Raw genomic sequence first — 26363 nt, 5'->3', positions numbered from 1 at the left:
ACATTAAAACTGCCAACAACACATAATAGACAAGAGGTTACACCCTGTAATAATCTTAGATAATAGAAGGAATATAAAGGAAAGCCCAAGAGGAACTCAGGAAAACCACCAACCTTTAAAAAAAGAATTTTTATGTCAAGGAAATAAAACCAAGTGAGGTCTGTGCAATTCTGCGTAAAATTAATTAAGAAAAATCTGCAAAATGCACTTAGTGGATTATAAAAAAGGGGGGATACAGAATAGTGCGGACCTAAGCCTGCAGGTCTAGAGACCATGGTGGCACGACTGGATCCTAGATGGCAGCCCACCAGCCCATATCCACAAGTGCTGGAGTTTGGCAAACGCGAAACGAGCCTTACAATTTTTGTGTGTAAGTAAAGGCTTTTTTCTGCCCACACTTCCCTAAAAACCACCTCTATGGAGTGTATGGCTTATCATGGTCATATGTACAGATACTCCAGTGTCTGCTTGGAACTCTGCAGCTCCTTCTTGGCTACCTTTGGTCTCTGTGATGCCTCTCTGGTTAATGCTCTCCTTACCCGGGCTGAGATTTTGGTGGACGACCTCTTCTGGCAGGTTTGTTGTGGTACCATGTTCTTTACATGTGATGATAATGGATTTGATGGTGCGTCGGGGGATCATCAGAGATTGGGATATTTTTTATAACCCAACCCTGACTTGAACTTCTCAACAACTTTGTCCCTGCCTTGTTTGAAGATATCATTGGTCTTCATGGTGTGGTTTGGAGATCTCCTTGGTCTTCATGGTGGTATTTGGAGTTCTCCTTGGTCTTCATGGTGTTGTTTGGAGATCTCATTAGTCCTCATTGTGGTATTTGGAGTTCTCCTTGGTCTTCATGGTGTTGTTTGGAGATCTCATTGGTCCTCATGGTGGTGTTTGGAGATCTCCTTGGTCTTCATTGTGTGGTTTGGAGATCTCCTTGGTCTTCATGGTGTTGTTTGGAGATCTCCTTGGTCTTCATTGTGATGTTTGGAGATCTCCTTTGTCTTCAAGGTGGTATTTAGAGTTCTCCTTGGTCTTCATGGTGTTGATTGGAGATGTCCTTGGTCCTCATGGTGGTGTTTGGAGAGCTCCTTGGTCTTCAATGTGTGGTTTGGAGATCTCCTTGGTCTTCATTGTGTGGTTTGGAGATCTCCTTGGTCTTCCTGGCATTGTTTGGAGATCTCCTTGGTCTTCATTCATCTTAATGGTGTTGCCGCCTCTATGGCCTTTCAGAAAAGGTAAAGTGTATATACTGACAGACATGTGACACTTAGATCGCCCCCACGGGGACGTCCTGTCACTAAGCATGGGACTTATGAAGAGAATTGCTTGCACCAGAAATTTTTAGGGACTTCATAGCAAAAGAGGTGAATACATATGCACATGCCAATTTTTAATTATATAATCAAATAAATTTAATTTATGCCTATATTCTTCTCACTTCACTTCATCAAATTAGACTATCTAGTGCTGATGCATCACACGCAAATCGGATTACAAAAATATTTGCACACAGGATGTAATGTAACAAAATAGGTAAAAAGCCAAGGGGGTGAATACTTTTGAAAGCCACTCTTCACTTGATCAGTGCCACAAACTATTTGTACAAAAAGGACATATTTGTAAGTATTAGAGCACTAGATGGTGGCCCAATTCTAATGTATCGGGTATTCTAGAATATGTAGGTAGTATATAGCACCGGCTGCATACTATATTGCACAGTAACGTAGTATATAACACAACCGACGTAGTAAATAACATAGCTACGTAGTATATAACTGAGCTACGTAGTATGTAACACAGCGTACGTAGTATATAGCAGAGCTACGTAGTATATAACACAGCCAAATAGTTTATAACATAGCCACGTAGTGTATTGCACAGGTATGTAGTATATTGGTCAGCGACGTAGTATATAGCAGAGCCACGTAGTATATAACATAGCCACGTAGTATATTGTAGAGCCACATAGTATATTGCACAGCCACGTAGTATATAACACAGTCACATAGTGTATTGCACAGCTACGTAGTGTATTGCACAGCCATGTAGTATATTGGTCAGCGACATAGTATATAGCAGAGCCACGTAGTATATAACATAGCCACGTAGTATATTGTAGAAGTATGTAGTATACAATGGGGCAAAAAAGTATTTAGTCATTCAGCAATAGTGCAAGTTCCCCACTTAAAGATGAGAGGCGTCTGTAATTTACATCATAGGTAGACCTCAACTATGGGAGACAAACTGAGAAATAAAAATCCAGAAAATCACATTGTCTGTTTTTTTTATCATTTTATTTGCATATTATGGTGGAAAATAAGTATTTGGTCAGAAACAAACAATCAAGATTTCTGGCTCTCACAGACCTGTAACTTCTTATTTAAGAATCTCCTCTTTCCTCCACTCATTACCTGTAGTAATGGCACCTGTTTAAACTTGTTATCAGTATAAAAAGACAAATAAAAAGAAAGCTATCTGCGCTGGATTAGAGTTAGCCCCTTATATATGAAGAGACCCAAAAGACTGATTACTATAACAATGCTAGAACCAGAAAATTAAAAACAGTATATATACCTGATAAGATGAATGAAGGAGCTCGTTTTTGGCTCCGAAACGCGTAGGATTTTTGGTCTTAGTCTCTTTCCATAGCCCGTCACGTGAGGCATCACGTGACTGTGACGTCACACTAGGTCCTGCCACGGCAGAGCACCGAGCGGCTAAGCCCAGTGATACTGACCGACTTCAGAGCACAGCGAGTGCAGGTTTTCTCACTGCCACCGGCCGGGGCAGCTCCTGCAACTCGCTGCTCTAAAAGGTAATACCCGGCGTTTTCTGGACTTCTCTCTTTCTGCCTGGGAGACGGAAGTGCGAGGCCCCGGAGAGGACTGTGCATCTCAAACGGTGACTGGACTCACCAGCTTAAAAAGACTTTACACAGCCTTGATTCCACCTGGTCCTTATCGGAGTTGCTCCAAGTATAGGAATTCACATTTTATAGAAGAAATCTTATCAGGTATATATACTGTTTTTAATTTTCTGGTTCTAGCATTGTTATAGTAATCAGTCTTTTGGGTCTCTTCATATATAAGGGGCTAACTCTAATCCAGCGCAGATAGCTTTCTTTTTATTTGGATTTGATTATTTTTAGTAACGGATGGGTGTGACCGCTACACTATCCGCTGCAGGTTTATGAGGGTATAAGCGCTACTGGTGTTTTTTAGAATTTTCAGTATAAAAAGACACCTGTGCACACCCTCAAACAGTCTGACTCCTAATTCCACTATGGTGAAGACCAAAGAGCTGTCAAAGGACACCAGAAACAAAATTGTAGCCCTGCACCAGGCTGGGAAGACTGAATCTGCAATAGCCAACCAGCTTGGAGTGAAGAAATCAACAGTGGGAGCAATAATTAGAAAATGGAAGACATTCAAGACCACTGATAATCTCCCTCGATCTGGGGCTCCACGCAAAATCCCACCCCGTGGGGTCAGAATGATCACAAGAACGGTGAGCAAAAATCCCAGAACCACGCGGGGGGACCTAGTGAATGAACTGCAGAGAGCTGGGACCAATGTAACAAGGCCTACCATAAGTAACACACTACGCCACCATGGACTCAGATCCTGCAGTGCCAGACGTGTCCCACTGCTTAAGCCAGTACATGTCCGGGCCCGTCTGAAGTTTGCTAGAGAGCATTTGGATGATCCAGAGGAGTTTTGGGAGAATGTCCTATGGTCTGATGAAACCAAACTGGAACTGTTTGGTAGAAACACAACTTGTCGTGTTTGGAGGAAAAAGAATACTGAGTTGCATCCATCAAACACCATACCTACTGTAAAGCATGGTGGTGGAAACATCATGCTTTGGGGCTGTTTCTCTGCAAAGGGGCCAGGACGACTGATCCGGGTACATGAAAGAATGAATTGGGCCATGTATCGTGAGATTTTGAGTGCAAACCTCCTTCCATCAGCAAGGGCATTGAAGATGAAACGTGGCTGGGTCTTTCAACATGACAATGATCCAAAGCACACCGCCAGGGCAACGAAGGAGTGGCTTCGTAAGAAGCATTTCAAGGTCCTGGAGTGGCCTAGCCAGTCTCCAGATCTCAACCCTATAGAAAACCTTTGGAGGGAGTTGAAAGTCCGTGTTGCCAAGCGAAAAGCCAAAAACATCACTGCTCTAGAGGAGATCTGCATGGAGGAATGGGCCAACATACCAACAGTGTGGCAACCTTGTGAAGACTTACAGAAAACGTTTGACCTCTGTCATTGCCAACAAAGGATATATTACAAAGTATTGAGATGAAATTTTGTTTCTGACCAAATACTTATTTTCCACCATAATATGCAAATAAAATGATAAAAAAAGAGACAATGTGATTTTCTGGATTTTTATTTCTCAGTTTGTCTCCCATAGTTGAGGTCTACCTATGATGTAAATTACAGACGCCTCTCATCTTTTTAAGTGGTGGAACTTGCACTATTGCTGAATGACTAAATACTTTTTTGCCCCACTGTATTGCATAGCTAAGTAGTATATTGCACAGCCACGTAGTATATAACGGAGCCACGGAGTATATTGCACAGTCGACGTAGTATATAACAGAACCGACACAACCACATAGTATATTGCACAGCTACGTAGTATATAACACAGAGCACATAGTATATTGCACAGCCACGTAGTATATTGGACAGTCACGTTGTATATTGCAGTCACGTTGTATATTGCCCAGCTACATAGTATATAGCACAGAGATGTAGTATATAACAGAGCCCACGCAGTATGTAACACAGCCCATGTAGTATATAGCAATGTGGGCACTATATGCGTGGTTAAAAAAGACTTAAAATAAACAATAAACATATACTCACCTACCGAAGGCCCCATGAAGTCCTGGCGCCTGTGAGCGGTGCACATGGCAGCTTCCGGTCCCAGGGTTGGTATAAGCGCAGGACCTGTGATGACGTTGTGGTCACATGACCGTGACGTCATGGCAGGTCCTTCTCGCATAGCATCCTTGGCACTGGAACCTGCCACTTGCGTCAGAAGGTGAGAATAACCTTATTGTGAGAATTATTTGTAACATTAGATCTTTTTACTATTGATGCTGCATACGCAGCATAAATAGTAAAAAGTTGGTCACACAGGGTTAATAGCTGCGCTAACGGAGTGTGTTACACCGTGGTCCGTTAACGCTGGCATTAATCCTGTGTGAGCGCTCAGCGCTGACTGCAGGGCAGTAAAGCAGCAGCCAAGCAATTTCGCTGCCAGACTATGGCCATCGCTGATTGGTCATAGGCATTTTGCCCCGACCAATCAGCGACTTGGATTTCCGTGACAGACAGAGGCCGCGACCAATGAATATCCGTGACAGACAGAAAGACAGACAGACAGACAGAAAGACGGAAGTGACCCTTAGACAATTATATAGTAGACTAGATGGTAGCCCGATTCTAACGCATCGGGTATTCTAGAATATGTATGTAGTTTATTTATGAAGATTTTAGAATAATGCATTGAATACACAGGATTCAGCCAACCGCGACCGATTAGCGAAGCGTGGTTCAAATCCCGCGCCAATTCGTGGCCGGACTGCACCTGTTGCTGATTGTTTGCGGCCGGCCACGTAGTATATAGCACAGCCACGTAGTATATAACAGCCCACATAGTAAATAGCACAGCCACGTAGTACATAGCACAGCCACATAGTATATTGCACAGCCACGTAGTATATAGCACAGCCACGTAGTATATAGCACAGCCACGGAGTATATAGCACAGCCCACGGAGTATATAGCACAGCCCGTGGAGTATATAGCACAGCCACATAGTATATAACACAGCCCACGTAGTGTATAACACAGCCCACGTATTGTATAACAAAGAACACGTAGTGTATAACACAGCCCACGTAGTATATAACAGCACATGTAGTGTATAACACAGCCACGTAGTATATAGCACAGCCCACGTAGTATATAGCACAGCCACATAGTATATTGCACAGCCCACGTAGTAAAGTGCACAGCCCACGTAGTATATATCACAGCCCACGTAGTATATAGCACAGCCCACGTAGTATATAGCACAGCCCACATAGTATATAGCAATGTGGGCATCATATCCCTGTTAAAAAAAAGTATTAAAATAAAAATAGTTATATACTCACCTTCCGTTGGCACCCGGATACAGGCGAAGCGTTTACCGATGATCCTCGGCCGCTCTGGTCCCAAGAGTGCATTGCGGTCAGAGCGGTCACCGGAGTGGCACGAGGAGCTGGAAAGGCCTTTTCTGGATCCGAGGGGCCGACAGATGGTGAGTATATAACTATTTATTTTTTTATTATTTTTAACATTAGATCTTCTTACTATTGATGCTGCATAGGCAGCATCAATAGTAAAAAGTTGGTCACACAGGGTTAATAGCAGCGTTAACAGAGTGCGTTACACCGCGGTCCATTAACGCTGCCATTAACCCTGTGCGAGCGCTGACTGGAGGGGAGTATGGAGCGGGCACTGACTGCGGGGAGTAAGGAGCGGCCATTTTGCCACTGGACTGTGCCCGTCGCTGATTGGTCACGGCAAAACAGCCACGACCAATCAGCGACTTGGGATTTCCGTTACAGACAGACAGAAAGACTGAAGTGACCCATAGACAATTATATAGTAGACTAGATGGTGGCCCGATTCTAACGCATCAGGTATTCTAGAATATGTATGTATGTATATAGCAGCCACATAGTATATAGCACAGGCCACGTAGTATATAGGAGCCATGTAGTAGATAGCAGACAAATACTACGTGGCCTGTGCTATATACTATGTGGCTGCTATATACATACATACATACAGTGGGGCAAAAAAGTATTTAGTCAGTCAGCAATAGTGCAAGTTCCACCACTTAAAAAGATGAGAGGCGTCTGTAATTTACATCATAGGTAGACCTCAACTATGGGAGACAAACTGAGAAAAAAAAATCCAGAAAATCACATTGTCTGTTTTTTTATCATTTTATTTGCATATTATGGTGGAAAATAAGTATTTGGTCAGAAACAAACAATCAAGATTTCTGGCTCTCACAGACCTGTAACTTCTTCTTTAAGAGTCTCCTCTTTCCTCCACTCATTACCTGTAGTAATGGCACCTGTTTAAACTTGTTATCAGTATAAAAAGACACCTGTGCACACCCTCAAACAGTCTGACTCCAAACTCCACTATGGTGAAGACCAAAGAGCTATAAAGGACACCAGAAACAAAATTGTAGCCCTGCACCAGGCTGGGAAGACTGAATCTGCAATAGCCAACCAGCTTGGAGTGAAGAAATCAACAGTGGGAGCAATAATTAGAAAATGGAAGACATTCAAGACAACTGATAATCTCCCTCGATCTGGGGCTCCACGCAAAATCCCACCCCGTGGGGTAAGAATGATCACAAGAACGGTGAGCAAAAATCCCAGAACCACGCGGGGGGACCTAGTGAATGAACTGCAGAGAGCTGGGACCAATGTAACAAGGCCTACCATAAGTAACACACTACGCCACCATGGACTCAGATCCTGCAGTGCCAGACGTGTCCCACTGCTTAAGCCAGTACATGTCCGGGCCCGTCTGAAGTTTGCTAGAGAGCATTTGGATGATCCAGAGGAGTTTTGGGAGAATGTCCTATGGTCTGATGAAACCAAACTGGAACTGTTTGGTAGAAACACAACTTGTCGTGTTTGGAGGAAAAAGAATACTGAGTTGCATCCATCAAACACCATACCTACTGTAAAGCATGGTGGTGGAAACATCATGCTTTGGGGCTGTTTCTCTGCAAACGGGCAAGGACGACTGATCCGGGTACATGAAAGAATGAATGGGGCCATGTATCGTGAGATTTTGAGTGCAAACCTCCTTCCATCAGCAAGGGCATTAAAGATGAAACGTGGCTGGGTCTTTCAACATGACAATGATCCAAAGCACACCGCCAGGGCAACGAAGGAGTGGCTTCGTAAGAAGCATTTCAAGGTCCTGGAGTGGCCTAGCCAGTCTCCAGATCTCAACCCTATAGAAAACCTTTGGAGGGAGTTGAAAGTCCGTGTTGCCAAGCGAAAAGCCAAAAACATCACTGCTCTAGAGGAGATCTGCATGGAGGAATGGGCCAACATACCAACAACAGTGTGTGGCAACCTTGTGAAGACTTACAGAAAACGTTTGACCTCTGTCATTGCCAACAAAGGATATTTTACAAAGTATTGAGATGAAATTTTGTTTCTGACCAAATACTTATTTTCCACCATAATATGCAAATAAAATGATAAAAAAACAGACAATGTGATTTTCTGGAATTTTTTTTCTCAGTTTGTCTCCCATAGTTGAGGTCTACCTATGATGTAAATTACAGACGCTTCTCATCTTTTTAAGTGGTGGAACTTGCACTATTGCTGACTGACTAAATACTTTTTTGCCCCACTGTACATACATATTGTAGAATACCCGATGTGTTAATACAGGCCACGCAGTATATAACACAGCCAAAACAGTATATAACACAGCCCACATACTATATAACAAAGCCCACGCAGTATATAGCAGCCATGCAGTATATAACACAGGGCACGTAGTATATAGCACAGCGCACGCAGTATATCACACAGCCCACGTAGTATATAACACTGCTCATGTAGTATATAGCACAGCCCCCACAGTATATCACACACCCCACACAGTATATCACACTGCCCATGTAGTATATAGCACAGCCCCCACAGTATATCACACTGCCCATGTAGTATATAGCACAGCCCACGCAGTATATAACACAGCCCATGTAGTATTTAGCAGTGTGGGCACCATATCCCTGTTAAAAAAAATAATTAAAATAAAAAATAGTGATATACTCACCCGCCGGGATCCACCGAAGCTCTGGCAATGCGCACGCGGCTGCCGCCATCTTCCGTTCCCAGGATGCATTGCGAAATTACCCAGAAGACTTAGCGGTCTCGCGAGCCCCGTGCGGCTCTGCGGACTACGGAGGGTGAGAATAGCAGTTTTGTGTTTTTTTTTAAATTATTTTTAGCATTACATGTTTTTACTATTGATGCTGCATAGGCAGCATCAATAGTAAAAAGTTAGGGACACACAGGGTTAATAGCAGCGATAACGCGGTCCGTTACCGCTGGCATTAACCCTGTGTTAGCGGTGACCGGAGGGGAGTATGCGGGCGCCGGGCACTGACTGCAGGGGAGTAGGGAGGGACTAATCGGATTGTGCCAGTCGCTGATTGTTCGCAGCAGCCATGACAGGCAGCTGGCGAGACCAATCAGCGACGTGGGATTTCCGTTACGGAAGTTGAGGACAGAAAGACGGAAGTACCCCTTAGACAATTATATATATAGATACGGAAGTTGAGGACAGAAAGACGGAAGTACCCCTTTGACAATTATATATATAGATGTGCACACAACGTCTTTTTTCAGGTGGATTCCACCAGAAAAAGATATTAATAAATGTTAAAAGTACATGCATATCAATGTTAAATCGATTTGCTGCGCACATGCTCCATCTTTTTTATTTCTTTTAACCATTTCAGGCTTTGAAAGCCGTGAAGCAGATAAAAAAAGAGACCGACCCATTCTTCTGGCAGCATCTGCTTGGAAGGTGCCACAATCTTCTATGTCAGTAACGAACCATCCAATCCACACAAGCAGAGGAATGACCATAGATGTCCATAAATTATGTTAATAATGAGAAATGACACAGGGAAAAAGTATTTAACACATTTGTTGAAATGTATTTAATGCTTCATACAAAAGCTTCTGTTGGTGATGAAACTTGAAGACACCTCATGTGTGGAGAAACTATTAGCAGGCATTGCTCAGGTGTGATTTTTGCCCATTCTTCCACACAAACAGCTCCATATCATGATATTCCAACCGTCAAACTTCACTGTCGGTATGGTGTTTTGGGGGGTGATATGCAGTGTCTTTTGGCCTCCAAACATGGTGTTTATTATGGCATCAAAAGAGTTCAATTTTGGTCTCATCTGACCAATCTGTGGATTGGATGGTTTGTTACTGACATCTGGGGAAATTTCATGCCAACAGCACCTTTAGAAATAGATTTACTTTGAAAATTGTTGACAAGTTCAATACTTATTTCACCTGCTGTAAGTCATTCGCCTCTCAGTGGCCTATTTTTACCGGTCAAATAATGCCGATGTGAAGAGAATGATCGTTATAAGGATTATTCTGTCCTCCTACAGTAGCGTATTATCGGCAGCACATTACTGTATACACTGGGCGATATGCTATCAATTATGATTTTTATGCCGGCATAAATTAAATGTTTATCCACTCAAATTCTTTGCTTGTAGTTGGAAACGTTTGTCCGCCAATTATTGGCTCATCTAAATGTGTCCGTATACTGTATGTCTTGTGTTGCTGGGAACTCATCCTTAGTTTTCCTAAGTAGCAGTTGCATGAATGCTTATTCACATGTTTACTGCCACTCATTCCTTGCATACTGCCCCTATTGGACAAATAATCAGTATATTCGGTTTTCAGTATCGTCTCTATGCTGATGACACCCAATTATACTCATCGCCTCCTGACATCACGCCTGCATTATTACAAAATACCAGTGATTGTCTTTCCGCTGTCTCTAACATCATGTCCTCCCTCTATGTGAAACTGAACCTGTCCAAAACTGAACTCTTTGTGCTTCTTCCCTCCACTAATCTACCTGTGCCCAAAATTGCCATTTCCATGTGTGGTTCTATCCTTACTCCCCAGCACCACGTCCGCTGTCTTGGGGTCATATATGATTCAGATCTTTCCTTCACCCCCCACATTCGATTACTCGCCCACTATTGTCATCTACACTGCAAAAGCATTTCTAATATTCAACCTTTTCCTACCTTACGACTCTGCAAAAACTCTTGCTGTAGCTTTAATTCATTATTGTCTGGACTATTGCAACTCTCTACTGATCAGTCTTCCTTTCACTAAACTGTCCCCTCTCCTGATTGCAGCAGCCAGGATCATGGCCAAACCTTACACTGATGCCTCCACCCTGTGCCAGACGTTGCACTGGTTGCCCATCCACTACAGGGTTCAATATAAACTTATCTCTCTCACCCACAAAGCACACTATGGTTCAGCACCACCCTACATCTCCTCCTTGTCTTAGTCTACCATCCTACCCGTGCCCGCTGTTCTGCTAATCACCTGAGGTTAACATCCTCAATAATTAGAACCTCCCACTCCCGTCTCCAAGATTTATCATGAGCTGCCCTAATTCTTTGGAATGCATTACCCAGGAAAATTAGATTAGCTCCCCAATACCCACAGTTTTAAGAGTGCCCTAAAAATGCACTTCTTTAGACTGTCCTACCGCCTCAACATACTTATCTAACTATCCCTGTTTTGTCCATACAAAATTTTCTTCAAAACCTGGACGGACCCTCGTATCATCTGGTTACACGCTCTACATGCAATTAATAGCCCTCTGTGTCCAGACACATACAGGTTGGTGACCGATTCATGCAGGGTTATGTGAACACCCTATTTATTATACTGATGGTCGGACCATACAATGAAAGCACTTTTTACCATCCACATTTCGAGTCTCCCCTATTTCTTCATAGATTGTAAGCTTGCGAGCAACAGTGCCCTCATTCCTCTTGGTGTCTGTTGATTTAAGTGATTATTGTTATTCTGTAATGCCTTTATTGTCTGTACAAGTCCCCTCTAAAATGCAGAATATGTTGGTGCTTCAGAAATAGAATTATTCTTATTATTTATTGGTTAATGTATATTGAATAGAATGAGTAGCGTAGAAAGCTGTGGAGCAAAAACATGTGCAATAGGGTCTTAACTGGTAAAAAAGGTGAGAAATTAATGGGGTGCTAACTTACCCCCCGATGGGGTTGCAAAATAGCAACTTGGACAGAAACTTAAATCAGCTGCAGCAGAACAGAAGAGATTCGACCAGTTTAGAAAATACGTGTAAAATCTGCGCTGCTGAAAGAACTAGTTTGTCAGCTTTAGGGTAAGTGCACACGCTGCGGACTGGTGTGCGGATTTTTCCGCACTGATTTTGATAAATCCGCAGGGCAAAAACACTGCGTTTTTGCTGCAGATTTATCGCGGTTTTACTGCGGATTTTCCACGTTTTTTGTGCGGATTCTTCTGCGGTTTTACACCTGTGTTTTTTTAATATGGAGCGGGTGTACAATCGCTGCGGGTTCCGCACAAAGAATTGACATGCTGCGGAAAATAAACCGCAGCGTTTCCGCGCGTTTTTTTCCGCAGCATGTGCACAGCGGTTTTTGTTTTCCATAGGTTAACATGGTACTATACATCGCATGGAAAACTGCTGCGGATCCGCAGCGTCAAAAACGCTGCGGATCCGCAGTAAAAACTGCAACATGTGCACATACCCTTATTCTTTAAAATCATTTATTCTGAACAGGTTTAGCAGTCAACGCGTTTCAAGGTCACACAGGACTCCTCCTTCAGGACAAAAACTTTATCTTATAAGCCGGCATCTTGTATCTTTCAGCAGCGCAGGTTTGAAATGTATATTCTTTCACTGGTTGAATATTGAATAAAATGAGTCACTTAAAAAGAAGGTCTAAAAACTGTCTCCAAAGAACCATCCAACTTACCTATCTTAATTCCTTCCCTCCTCTCCTCCTTGTTTCCGTGGCTTCTCATCTCTTCTTTTTTCCTCACTTATTTCTTCTCATTCCTTCTTTCCTTTTATGAAAATTAATTTTCTATCCTTAGTAATGGTTGGTCATCAGTATCAGATTGGTGGAGGTCGACGTCCGGAAATCCCAATCAATCAGTTGTCCTTCCTTTACTACCTCTTATCGTTCCTTCATAGATTTCATGACTTGCTTCCTCCTTCTGTTCCATTTTCACTTCCTTATTCCATCCACTTCTATGGCCTGGATTCCTCCGTTCTTCCTCCTCACTCCTGTCTTTGCCTCTTTCATCTCCTCTTACTCACTTCCTTCATTTCACTTCCTTCACCTCCTTTTCCTTCTTTCTTTCCTTGCACAATTTCCTCTTCCTTTCGTCCTTCCTTCCTTTACTTTTTTTCAGTTCTTCCTTTATTCCTTTCCCTTCCTTCCTGCCTTTCCCGTCTTTTCCTTCCTCCCTCTCTCTTCTGTTCTGTGTTCAATGCTTTCTTTCCATCTTTCCTTCCTTCATGATCTCAGTTTAGTGAATAGTTTAGTTTTACAGTAAATGAAGTAAGACATTGTGAGATAAAAAGATCTTTATGTGATGAAAAAAATGGATTTACTCTACAAGTGACAAGAGAATGAGGTGATGAGATGATGTATGTTAATTAAGACACTTTCCTTGGAGTCATGTCACTTGTAGAAGTTCAAAAATGTGAATCATTGAGGAAGTGTAACATTGTGATACGTGACATTGTTACTCCTGGTAATGTGTTACTTATTTTTTTTTTCCCTCTTTCCTCCTGCCCACAACACTCCACAGAAATATCTCCATACTGTACACTGAGATCAGCCGTTTCCAAAGAGTTGGAGGCTTGATGTAAATGTTGCTTACTCCCTTTAGTATCGTAGACCTTCTTCATCTCCAGGGCCGTATAACTAAGGGTCGCCAATGAGTCTAAAGGAATAGAAGAGCAGGTTATGTGTAAAAACTATTTGCTGGATTAAGACATGTGAGGTTTAGGAGTGAAAAAAGATGAGCAGAATCTTTATCAATCCTTTATGTCTTAAAATATTATTAAAGTTTGGACCATGATATCTCCAACGCTGCCCTAGAGGAAGAGAAAGTCCTGGCATTGGCTTCCAGACCAGATTTCTGCATATCATTATATTCAGAACTGATGTAAACGAAAATATGGCACAAGACTGGGAAATCAAAACCAAAGGGGTTCCAGCCCTGGATGCAAAGCAAGAGCCTTAGGGTAATTTTAGAAAAACTGAGTTTCTGCTTCCAATGATGTAGATGGGAAAATGTAAGAAATTTGTCTGTGCATCTTGGAGAGATGCTTAACTTGACTCTTCAATTGCAAATCCTTAGCAATTCCACTATATTTGATTTATATTTGGAGGTGATTGCTTAATATAGGATCTCCAATGCTCTTGTGGATTTTCCTTTCTTGCCCACACAATATTCTTGGTCCAGTGCTAGAAAAGCTGCCAGCTTCCAACTGGCATTGAGAGCCAGCCAGTCCTTCTCTAGAAGACACTCAGGGATCTGCTGATTCCTCCCACAGACAGCTGATTCCTTCCTACAGACAATTAAAACATTTTTTAACTAATCAAACTTGTTAAAAATTTCCGAAAACATTTAAATTCCCCAAAACTAGTTGGGATTCAATTCACATGAATCCATCAAAATGGCGGCCAGCCGGATGTATCTTTGCTGGATTCTTTTGAAAGCCTGAAAGAGGTTAACATAATCCAGCAATATACAGGTGATCATTTTCACCTGTCTTGTGCCCCCCAACCCTTACTTGTCCTTCCACGCCAGCTTCGGGTGCGCTTTAGACTTCATGAAGTCACATGGTGCCCAATTTAGATTATTGACATCAAAGACATTTGTTGCACCCCATGTAACTGCAGGAGGCTCATTCAGCACCTAAAGTGAGAGAAGGACCAGACAGGGAAGAGCTTCTTTATTATTTCTTAACCCATTCCCATCCATCTGTTTATTTTTCTTTGGGGTTAGGGGGGCGTTAAGATCATAATAAATGTATTTTAGGGCATTTTTCATTCCGATTACATTTTTTTCAGACTGAGACGAATTGCAGGAATCAAATTTTGAGGTATTCGATCTCTACCTGCTCGTAAAATACAGCTTGAACATATTTAGGCTTTACTTACAAGAAGCAGTAGTTCCTAAATCACTCCCTGGAGGAATGGTGCTTTTGTATTTGACTCTCATCAGCCTCCAGGGGAAATCTGTAATCTTGGATCTCCTCCCTTGTCCAGCAAATGTTTGTACAGAACCAGCAAAGCTGCCAAAACAATGTGTAACGTATGTCAGAAGAATAAAGCGCTGTCAATAAGCAATCCCCAGGAAACACATAACATAAGAATGAAGATGTCAGATTTATCACTTTTTTTCCAAAAGCAAAAAATAAAATCAAGTCCCCATCTTCTGAATCAGCGGCATGCAGACACTTGTTTAAGCTATTGATATGAATTCCACTGGCACGGAGATTGAGGCCGAGAGCTCTGGGGTGAAGGATTCGGCAACACATACTATACACAGCAAGGAACTGATGCTCAATGTTACAGAAATTGGTCACAGTGTATCTGTAGGAAGACGACTGTAAATCATTGATGGAGGACTGATATGGAGTCGGCTTAGCGGCTGATATAAGGCAACTTTGTACTGTCAGAGCTGTCTAGTGCAAGGATGGCCAATGTGTACTTTTCCTTGCCCGAGGCATATTCGAGTGTAATGTTATGTGCTGTAGGGTATGTGTCCAGTTTGCTGCATTGTTCTAAGGTCAGAGGGAGATTTCTCCTTTAATTGGCGGCAGGTGGTTGTCTCTGATTAGTCGTGCAGCCCGGTATCCTGGGGAATAAGCCCTGGCACAGGGTTGCTGTAGACAGCAATTACAGAAGAAAATCAGTTTGAAGCAAATGGAATTTGCCTCAATTTTACTAAAAATTTGGACTCTCCTAGAACCAAACTTTTCTGATTTGCTTTATGTAAATCAGGAACAATGGCAGCTGGAAGGCAGTTGTTTTGCCGATTTGCAAAGGGCCCTGGAAAGGTGTGAAAAAAAGTACAGAAAATAATGCTAATCCTGCCATACCCTTGTCCTGCTTCCACCACCGCTCTTCTAGTACTTCATGCAACTCGCTTTATCTTCTCACTTTCTTTTTTACCCAACATCTTCTTTTTTTCATCTTCAGAAGCTTCCGATGGAGTCGTACTAACCAGCACCAGAAACCCAGTGCAGAGTGAAGATGTAGAAAGTGACTGTTATATGAGAGGTAAAGAAGCATGAGGAAGCTGAACAAATGACTATACAGGTCTGGGGTGGTAGGACAGGTGAGCGGTGAAGTCTTAGTTCTTGTTTTTTCACCCCATATTTTTTATGGTTTGGGGAGATTCTAGAGTAAACTATGGCTCATTTAATTATTGCATGAATCCTATGTGAATCAAATTTAATATCCTGGCCAAATTCGGACGAAGTGTCAAATTGGAATTTGGACAAATTTGCTTTTAATTCGCTTTATTAGAGCAGGGCTTATTGCAACATTACATAATCCACTTTTAGCAATACCAGAAGGTTTTCAGTTAAAGAAAAACATATCAGTTAGGGTGCACATTTTGTGACATGACATCATTGGTTAAAGAGCAGCCCAGATAGTGCATATTTCATGATGTGTCAGAGGTTTAATCAAATCTACATAAACCTGAGAAAGAATTGGTGACAGAGGATTGATTGGAGATCAAAGTTGATAAAAAGGAAGTCTCCCTTTCAAAGCAGTCCAAGCGGCAAGATACAGAAGTCAACCAATGAATCACCAGGACTTGTGAAGGATGTCTCTGGAAGAGTAAAACCAAAGATAGGGAGTAATCACAAGTGCCTTTGGTTTTGTAATATTGTAACTAAAGTAAAATGTTAAAAATTTTCCATGGCTCATTCATAGGTGAAAACCATCCACTTTGGTGCTTCTTCGAGGAAAAAGAAGTTGATTTTCAAACTGAAAGATCGTCAGCAACATTTGTCCATATCACCTTTGTCTATTGGTGCACACGTATCTGGAGTGTTACAATGACATATATATATATATATATATATATATATATATATATATATATATATATACAGTTGTGCTCAAAAGTTTACATACCCCAGCAGAATTTTTGCTCTCTTGGCCTTTTTTCGCAGAATATGAATGATATCACCATAACTTTTTCTCCACTTATGGTTAGTGGTTGGGTGAAGCCATTTATTGTCAAAATACCGTGTTTTCACTTTTTAAATCATAATGACAACCCAAAACTTCCAAATGACCCTGATCAAAAGTTCATATACCCTGTTGATTTTGGCCAGATAACATGCACAGACATTGACACAAATCGGTTTGAATGACTACTAAAGGTAGCATCCTCACCTGTTTGCTTGTAATCAGTGTGTGCATAAAAGCTGAGTGAGTTTCTGGGATCCAGACAGACTCTTGCATCTTTCATCCAGCCACTGATGTTTCTGGATTGTGAGTCATCGGGAAAGCAAAACAATTGTGAACTGATCTACGGGAAACGGTAGTTGAACTGTATAAAACAGGAAGGGGAAACAAAAAGATATCCAAGGAATTTATAATGCCAGTTAGCAGCACTCAAACTGTGATTAACAAATGGAAAATCAGGGGCTCTGTAAAAACAAAACCACGGTCAGGCAAACCAATAAAAATGTTGCACACAACTGCCAGGAAAATTGTTCGGGATGCAAAGAAAAACCCACAAATAACATCAGCTGAAATACAGGACTCTCTGAAAACTAGCGGTGTGGCTGCTTCAAGATGCACAATAAGGAGGCACTTGAAAAAAAATGGTCCGCATGGTCGAGTTGCCAGAAGAAAGCCATTACTGCGCAAATCCACAAAGTGTCTCGCCTACAATATGCAAAACAACACATAGACAAGCCTCAAAACTTCTGGAACAAGGTAATTTGGAGTGATAAGACCAAAATTTAACTTTTTGGCCACAACCATAAACGTTACATTTGGAGAGAGGTCAACAAGGCCTATGATGAAAGGAACACCATTCCTACTGTAAAGGATGGCGGTGGATCACTGATGTTTTGGGGATGTGTGAGTTACAAAGGCACAGGAAACTTGGTCAACGTTGAAAGAAAGATGAATGCAGCACGTTATCAGCAAATCCTGGAGGCAAATTTGCACTCATCAGCCCAGAAGCTGCGCATGGGACGTACTTGGATGTTCCAACATGACAACGATTCAAAACACAAGGCCAAGTCGACCTGTCATTGGCTACAGCAGAACAAAGTGAAGGTTCTGGAGTGGCCATCTCAGCCTCCTGACCTCAATATCATTGAGCCACTCTGGGAAGATCTCAAGCATACAGTTCATGCTAGACAGCCCAGGAATTTACAGGTACTGGAGGCTTTTTGCCAAGAAGAGTGGGAGCTTTAACATCTGAGAAAATAAAGAACCTCATCCACAACCACCACAAAAGACTTCAAGCTGTCATTGATGTTAGAGGGGGCAATACACGGTATTAAGGAATGGGGTATGTGAACTTTGGATCAGGGTAATTTGGATGTTTTGGGTTGTCATTGTAATTTAAAAAAAGAAAACAGAGTAGTTTGACAATAGATGGCTTCACCCAACCACTAACCATAAGTGGAGAAAAAGTTTTGGTGTTATCATTCATATTCTCTGAAAAAAGGCCAAGAAAGCAGAAATTCTGCTGGGGTATGTAAACTTTTGAGCACAACTGTATGTATATATTGTAAGGAGATAACTTAATCAGCTGCCTCCCAAGGTAGACACAGGGACGCTTCTTGTGGTAAAACACCTGCTGGTTTAATGGGGAACAGCATAAACCGTAGCAGGGTTCAGCAAAGTAGACATGGCCTTTCTTGCATAATGGCAAAATGAAAAGATATCGCATAACAAAGTCAAATTTGTCTGAGGGATTTGCCCGCTCAGACCACAATGTGTCTTCAGCTCCACCTGGAGCCACCATTTGGAGTCTTTCCTCTCCAAAAACAACACAACAGCCAGACTGCCTCTCAAGTCCAGCCATTTAAACCCAGACCATGTGACTGATCATATGACTGTGACATCACACAGGTCCTGTTAGTACACGGATGTGCTTACTCTGCAGGTGGAGAAATGGTGGACATCTTCCCACCCACTCTATAGTTGTCCACCTAAAATGAAGCCATGTATGCAACTTTAATTTAACCCACACAACACGTAGTGAGGTGGAGGAAAATACTCTGGTTTCACCTCACTGATGCCATTATGCGCAGTGAAACATATAAAAGTACACATATTTGGCATCGCCGCGTCCGGAACGACCCAGACTATAAAACTGTCCCACTACTTAACCCCTTTAGTGAACATCATAAAACATAAAATAAAATACTAGGCAAAAACTATATCATCGTACAACCTAACAAAAGTACAATAAAACATGTTCAAAAAATAAATGTAAATAAATATTGTATCACTGAAAACATCATCTTATTCCACAAAATGTGGAAATGCAAAATTAAAAAAACATTTTTATCGGGAAAATGTGATTTTTTTATCTTCACAGCTGAACGTTATAAACTTCTGCTGCAAAGCATCTGGGGGTTCAAGGTGCTCACCGCACCTCCGCATAAGTTCCATGAGGGGTCTTGTTTCCAAAATGGGGTCACTTGTGGTTGGTTTCCACTGTTTAGGCACATCAGGGGTAATGTTGAGCGATACCGTTGGATACTTGAAAGTATCGGTATCGGAAAGTATCGGCCGATACCGGCAAAGTATCGGATCTAATCCGATACCGATACCTGATACCAATACAAGTCAATGGGACACCAAGTATCGGACGGTATCCTGTATGGTTCCCAGGGTCTGAAGGAGAGGAAACTCTCCTTCAGGCCCTGGGATCCATATCAATGTGTAAAAGAAAGAATTAAAATAAAAAATAGGGATATACTCACCCTCCGGCGCAGCCTGGACTTTACCGCCGTAACCGGGAGCCGTTGTACCTAAGAATGCGCGCTTGAAGGGCCTTAGATGAGGTCACTGCGCTCTGATTGGTCCGTAGCGGTCGCGTGACCGCTACGCGACCAATCACAAAACCGTGACGTCACCTAAGGTCTTTCAAGCGCTTGAAATACCTTAGGTGACGTCACGGCTTTGTGATTGGTCGCGTATCGGTCACGCGACCGCTACGGACCAATCAGAGCGCAGTGACCTCATCTAAGGCCCTTCAAGCTCGCATTCTTAGGTACAACGGCTCCCGGTTACGGCGGTAAAGTCCAGGCTGCGTCGGAGAGGTGAGTATATCCCTATTTTTTATTTTAATTCTTTCTTTTACACATTGATATTAATCCCGATACCGATTCCCGATACAACAAAAGTATCGGATCTCGGTATCGGAATTCCGATACCGGCAAATATCGGCCGATACCCGATACTTGCGGTATCGGAATGCTCAACACTAATCAGGGGCTCTCCAAATGCAACATGGCGTCAGCTAATTATTGCAACAAATTTTACATTCAAAAAGTCAAATGGCGTTCCTTCCCTTCTGAGTCCTGCCATGTACCCAAACAGTGGTTTTCACCCATATATGGGGTATCCACATGCTCAGGAGAAATTGCACAACAAATTTTGGGATCCATTTGTTCTGTTACCTTTGCGAAAATAAAAAATTTGGGGTCTTAAGTAACATTTTTGTAACAACAAATTAAATGTTTATTTTTTTCTTCCACATTCTAAACATTCCCGTGAATCACCTGAAGGGTTAATAAACGTCTTGAATGTGGTTTTGAGTACCAATAAGGGTTGCAGATTTTTGGAATGGTGTTACTTTTGGGTATTTTCTGTCATATAGGCCCCTCAATGTCACTTCAAATGTGATGTGATCCCTTGAAAAATGGTTTTGTAAATTTTGTTTTTTTGTCATCATTGAAAATGTTATTCATTAACTATTTTGTGTGAAATGACTCTGATTTAAGGGCATAAATAATATAAAGTTTAAAAATTGCAAGATTTTAAAAATTCTCTCCAAATCTCCATTTTTTCAGAGATAAACACAAGTCATATTGAAGAAATTTTACAACTATCATAAAGTACAATTTGTTACAAGAAAGTAGTCTCAGAATCCTTGGGATCCATTGAAGTGTTTCAGAGTTATTACATCATAAAGTGACAGTGGTCAGTATTGCAAAATGTGGCCTTATCATAATGGTGCAAACAGCCTCGGTAGAAAAGGGGTTAAGTATCTATCCAGTTCATTGTTACGTAAATTTGTGATTGAGGATAATGTCATATTTGCATGTAGTTAAAAAGTGGGCACTGGAGTTGGTTACTTTTGGGCCCTTGGCACCCCAGTCCGACACTGCGCTCAACTCGTTAGTTCGCAAATTTACCAAAAATCTTGGCAGTAAAGTGTTATCCTTCTGCTCTGCAGTGAATCAGTTCTTGCTCTCTTTAGAAGGCTTTTATGCCTGTTGTACATATAAGCGCCATATGCTTTGTTTTTTCTTTTATTTGAATCTTGCATCTTCCAGAGTGTTTATGTTTCCCTTCGTAATGTAACAGGACAATGAGAAGTAATAAAAGTAAAGTAAAAACAATGAAAGTGAAGTAGTAGTTTTTGCTGACAACACAAAACTTTGTAGGATGCTAAAAACTCAGCTTGATTGTAAAATCTTACGGAAAGACCTTGATATGCTGCAGCAGGGGAAATAACGTGACAGATGAATGTTAATGTTGATAAATGTAATGAACTGTGCACGCAAACATCTTATATATGCTTGTACAGTAAATATAATAAAACGAAGGAGGGGCCCAGTAATAACGATGCCAAGAGCCAATGCAGACACTGCACTGGACAGAAGACGAGGCCATATCACACCGAATAAGACCACCAGAGCAGAGGGAGGCTGCTTGAGAGGACAGGAGAAGACTTGGTGAGTACATATTTTATTTCAATTTATTTTGCTCTGTTTATAATGCCCGGGGGACTAAAACAGGGCAAAATAGGGACTGAAATTCAGCCCTGTTATTGGAAAGTGAACAGACCAATTGTGCTCACTCCTCTCTTCCATCTTTCTAAGATGTGGTTTTCTATCACAAATATTACCCGGCCTGACGTTGGATGAAATCAAGATTTATTGATCAACCAATATTACCAATAATACTGCTATAAAGGATTAAATAACACTGCCAAGCTACAGTGGGGCAAAAAAGTATTTAGTCAGTCAGCAATAGTGCAAGTTCCACCACTTAAAAAGATGAGAAGCGTCTGTAATTTACATCATAGGTAGACCTCAACTATGGGAGACAAACTGAGAAAAAAAATTCCAGAAAATCACATTGTCTGTTTTTTTATCATTTTATTTGCATATTATGGTGGAAAATAAGTATTTGGTCAGAAACAAAATTTCATCTCAATACTTTGTAAAATATCCTTTGTTGGCAATGACAGAGGTCAAACGTTTTCTGTAAGTCTTCACAAGGTTGCCACACACTGTTGTTGGTATGTTGGCCCATTCCTCCATGCAGATCTCCTCTAGAGCAGTGATGTTTTTGGCTTTTCGCTTGGCAACACGGACTTTCAACTCCCTCCAAAGGTTTTCTATAGGGTTGAGATCTGGAGACTGGCTAGGCCACTCCAGGACCTTGAAATGCTTCTTACGAAGCCACTCCTTCGTTGCCCTGGCGGTGTGCTTTGGATCATTGTCATGTTGAAAGACCCAGCCACGTTTCATCTTTAATGCCCTTGCTGATGGAAGGAGGTTTGCACTCCAAATCTCACGATACATGGCCCCATTCATTCTTTCATGTACCCGGATCAGTCGTCCTTGCCCGTTTGCAGAGAAACAGCCCCAAAGCATGATGTTTCCACCACCATGCTTTACAGTAGGTATGGTGTTTGATGGATGCAACTCAGTATTCTTTTTCCTCCAAACACGACAAGTTGTGTTTCTACCAAACAGTTCCAGTTTGGTTTCATCAGACCATAGGACATTCTCCCAAAACTCCTCTGGATCATCCAAATGCTCTCTAGCAAACTTCAGACGGGCCCGGACATGTACTGGCTTAAGCAGTGGGACACGTCTGGCACTGCAGGATCTGAGTCCATGGTGGCGTAGTGTGTTACTTATGGTAGGCCTTGTTACATTGGTCCCAGCTCTCTGCAGTTCATTCACTAGGTCCCCCCGCGTGGTTCTGGGATTTTTGCTCACCGTTCTTGTGATCATTCTTACCCCACGGGGTGGGATTTTGCGTGGAGCCCCAGATCGAGGGAGATTATCAGTGGTCTTGAATGTCTTCCATTTTCTAATTATTGCTCCCACTGTTGATTTCTTCACTCCAAGCTGGTTGGCTATTGCAGATTCAGTCTTCCCAGCCTGGTGCAGGGCTACAATTTTGTTTCTGGTGTCCTTTATAGCTCTTTGGTCTTCACCATAGTGGAGTTTGGAGTCAGACTGTTTGAGGGTGTGCACAGGTGTCTTTTTATACTGATAACAAGTTTAAACAGGTGCCATTACTACAGGTAATGAGTGGAGGAAAGAGGAGACTCTTAAAGAAGAAGTTACAGGTCTGTGAGAGCCAGAAATCTTGATTGTTTGTTTCTGACCAAATACTTATTTTCCACCATAATATGCAAATAAAATGATAAAAAAACAGACAATGTGATTTTCTGGATTTTTTTTTCTCAGTTTGTCTCCCATAGTTGGGGTCTACCTATGATGTAAATTACAGACGCCTCTCATCTTTTTAAGTGGTGGAACTTGCACTATTGCTGACTGACTAAATACTTTTTTGCCCCACTGTATGTCCATATAATACCACCAAATAGTGACAGAATAATATCTCAAGACTAGTGTTGAGCATTCCGATACTGCAAATATCGGGTATCGGACGATATTCGCTGTATCGGATTTCCGATACTGAGTTCTGATACATTTAAGATATCGGATACCGGAATCGGAAGTTCCTATAGTGCAATAATGCACTATAATGGAGTGTGGGCGGTGCGTGGGTGGAGACCGCGTGTCTGTGTGTGTGGGCGGGGTCTGTGCGTGACCATGGGGGGTCTGTGCGGGCCTGCCGGGGGTCTGTACGGGCCTGCTGAGGGTCTGTGTGGCCTGCCGGGGTCCGTGCGGGCCTGCCAGGGGTCTGTGCGGGCTGCCTGGGGGTCTGTACGGGCTTTCTGGGGGTCTGTGCGGGCTGCCGGGGGTCTGTGCGGGCCTGCCGGGGGTCTGTGCGGGCTGCCAGGGGTCTGTATGGGCCTGCCGGGGGTCTGTGTGGGCCTGCCGGGGGTCTACGTGTGCAGGCATTGTCCGATGGGACTACAAGTCCCATCGGGCTATGCCTGCTACAATGACAGTGATTGACACATTAGCCAATGATGGGACAGTAGTAGTCCCATCATCCGGCTAATGTGTTGAATGTAAAAAAACAAAACACAAACATACATACTACATACATACTACATACATACTACATGCATACTACATACATACATACTACATACATACTACATGCAACATGCTACATACATACTACATACATACTACATGCATACCACATACATGCTACATACATACTACATAATACATGCTACATACTACATACATACTACATACATACAACATACATACTCCATACATACTACATACATACATACAACATACATACTCCATACATACTACATACATACTACATACAACCTGTATAACATACTACATACATACTACATACATACAATATACTACATACATACTACATACATACTACATACATACTTCATACAACATATATACAACATACTACATACATACAACATACATACTACATATATACTACATACAGTGGGGCAAAAAATTATTTAGTCAGTCAGCAGTAGTGCAAGTTCCACCACTTAAAAAGATGAGAGGCGTCTGTAATTTACATCATAGGTAGACCTCAACTATGGGAGACAAACTGAGAAAAAAAATCCAGAAAATCACATTGTCTGTTTTTTTATCATTTTATTTGCATATTATGGTGGAAAATAAGTATTTGGTCAGAAACAAACAATCAAGATTTCTGGCTCACACAGACCTGTAACTTCTTCTTTAAGAGTCTCCTCTTTCCTCCACTCATTACCTGTAGTAATGGCACCTGTTTAAACTTGTTATCAGTATAAAAAGACACCTGTGCACACCCTCAAACAGTCTGACTCCAAACTCCACTATGGTGAAGACCAAAGAGCTGTCAAAGGACACCAGAAACAAAATTGTAGCCCTGCACCAGGCTGGGAAGACTGAATCTGCAATAGCCAACCAGCTTGGAGTGAAGAAATCAACAGTGGGAGCAATAATTAGAAAATGGAAGACATTCAAGACCACTGATAATCTCCCTCGATCTGGGGCTCCACGCAAAATCCCACCCCGTGGGGTCAGAATGATCACAAGAACGGTGAGCAAAAATCCCAGAACCACGCGGGGGGACCTAGTGAATGAACTGCAGAGAGCTGGGACCAATGTAACAAGGCCTACCATAAGTAACACACTACGCCACCATGGACTCAGATCCTGCAGTGCCAGACGTGTCCCACTGCTTAAGCCAGTACATGTCCGGGCCCGTCTGAAGTTTGCTAGAGAGCATTTGGATGATCCAGAGGAGTTTTGGGAGAATGTCCTATGGTCTGATGAAACCAAACTGGAACTGTTTGGTAGAAACACAACTTGTCGTGTTTGGAGGAAAAAGAATACTGAGTTGCATCCATCAAACACCATACCTACTGTAAAGCATGGTGGTGGAAACATCATGCTTTGGGGCTGTTTCTCTGCAAAGGGGCCAGGACGACTGATCCGGGTACATGAAAGAATGAATGGGGCCATGTATCGTGAGATTTTGAGTGCAAACCTCCTTCCATCAGCAAGGGCATTGAAGATGAAACGTGGCTGGGTCTTTCAACATGACAATGATCCAAAGCACACCGCCAGGGCAACGAAGGAGTGGCTTCGTAAGAAGCATTTCAAGGTCCTGGAGTGGCCTAGCCAGTCTCCAGATCTCAACCCTATAGAAAACCTTTGGAGGGAGTTGAAAGTCTGTGTTGCCAAGCAAAAAGACAAGAACATCACTGCTCTAGAGGAGATCTGCATGGAGGAATGGGCCAATATACCAACAACAGTGTGTGGCAACCTTGTGAAGACTTACAGAAAACGTTTGACCTCTGTCATTGCCAACAAAGGATATATTACAAAGTATTGAGATGAAATTTTGTTTCTGACCAAATACTTATTTTCCACCATAATATGCAAATAAAATGATAAAAAAAACAGACAATGTGATTTTCTGGATTTTTTTTTCTCAGTTTGTCTCCCATAGTTGAGGTCTACCTATGATGTAAATTACAGACGCCTCTCATCTTTTTAAGTGGTGGAACTTGCACTATTGCTGACTGACTAAATACTTTTTTGCCCCACTGTTGTGAAATTGGATTTTGGGCTCCCCCGGTGGCCACTGGTGGAATTGAACTTGTGTGCATCATCCCCTCTGTTCACCTGTTCCCATCAGGATGTGGGAGTCGCTATTTAACCTTGCTCCTCTGTCACTTCCATGCCAGTCAACATTGTAATCAGAAGCCTTTCTGTGCATGTTCCTGCTACCAGACAACT

Source organism: Ranitomeya variabilis, chromosome 2, assembly GCF_051348905.1.
Source record: "Ranitomeya variabilis isolate aRanVar5 chromosome 2, aRanVar5.hap1, whole genome shotgun sequence".
NCBI classification, from domain to species: Eukaryota; Metazoa; Chordata; class Amphibia; order Anura; family Dendrobatidae; genus Ranitomeya; species Ranitomeya variabilis.
This window is presented reverse-complemented; position numbering follows the sequence as displayed.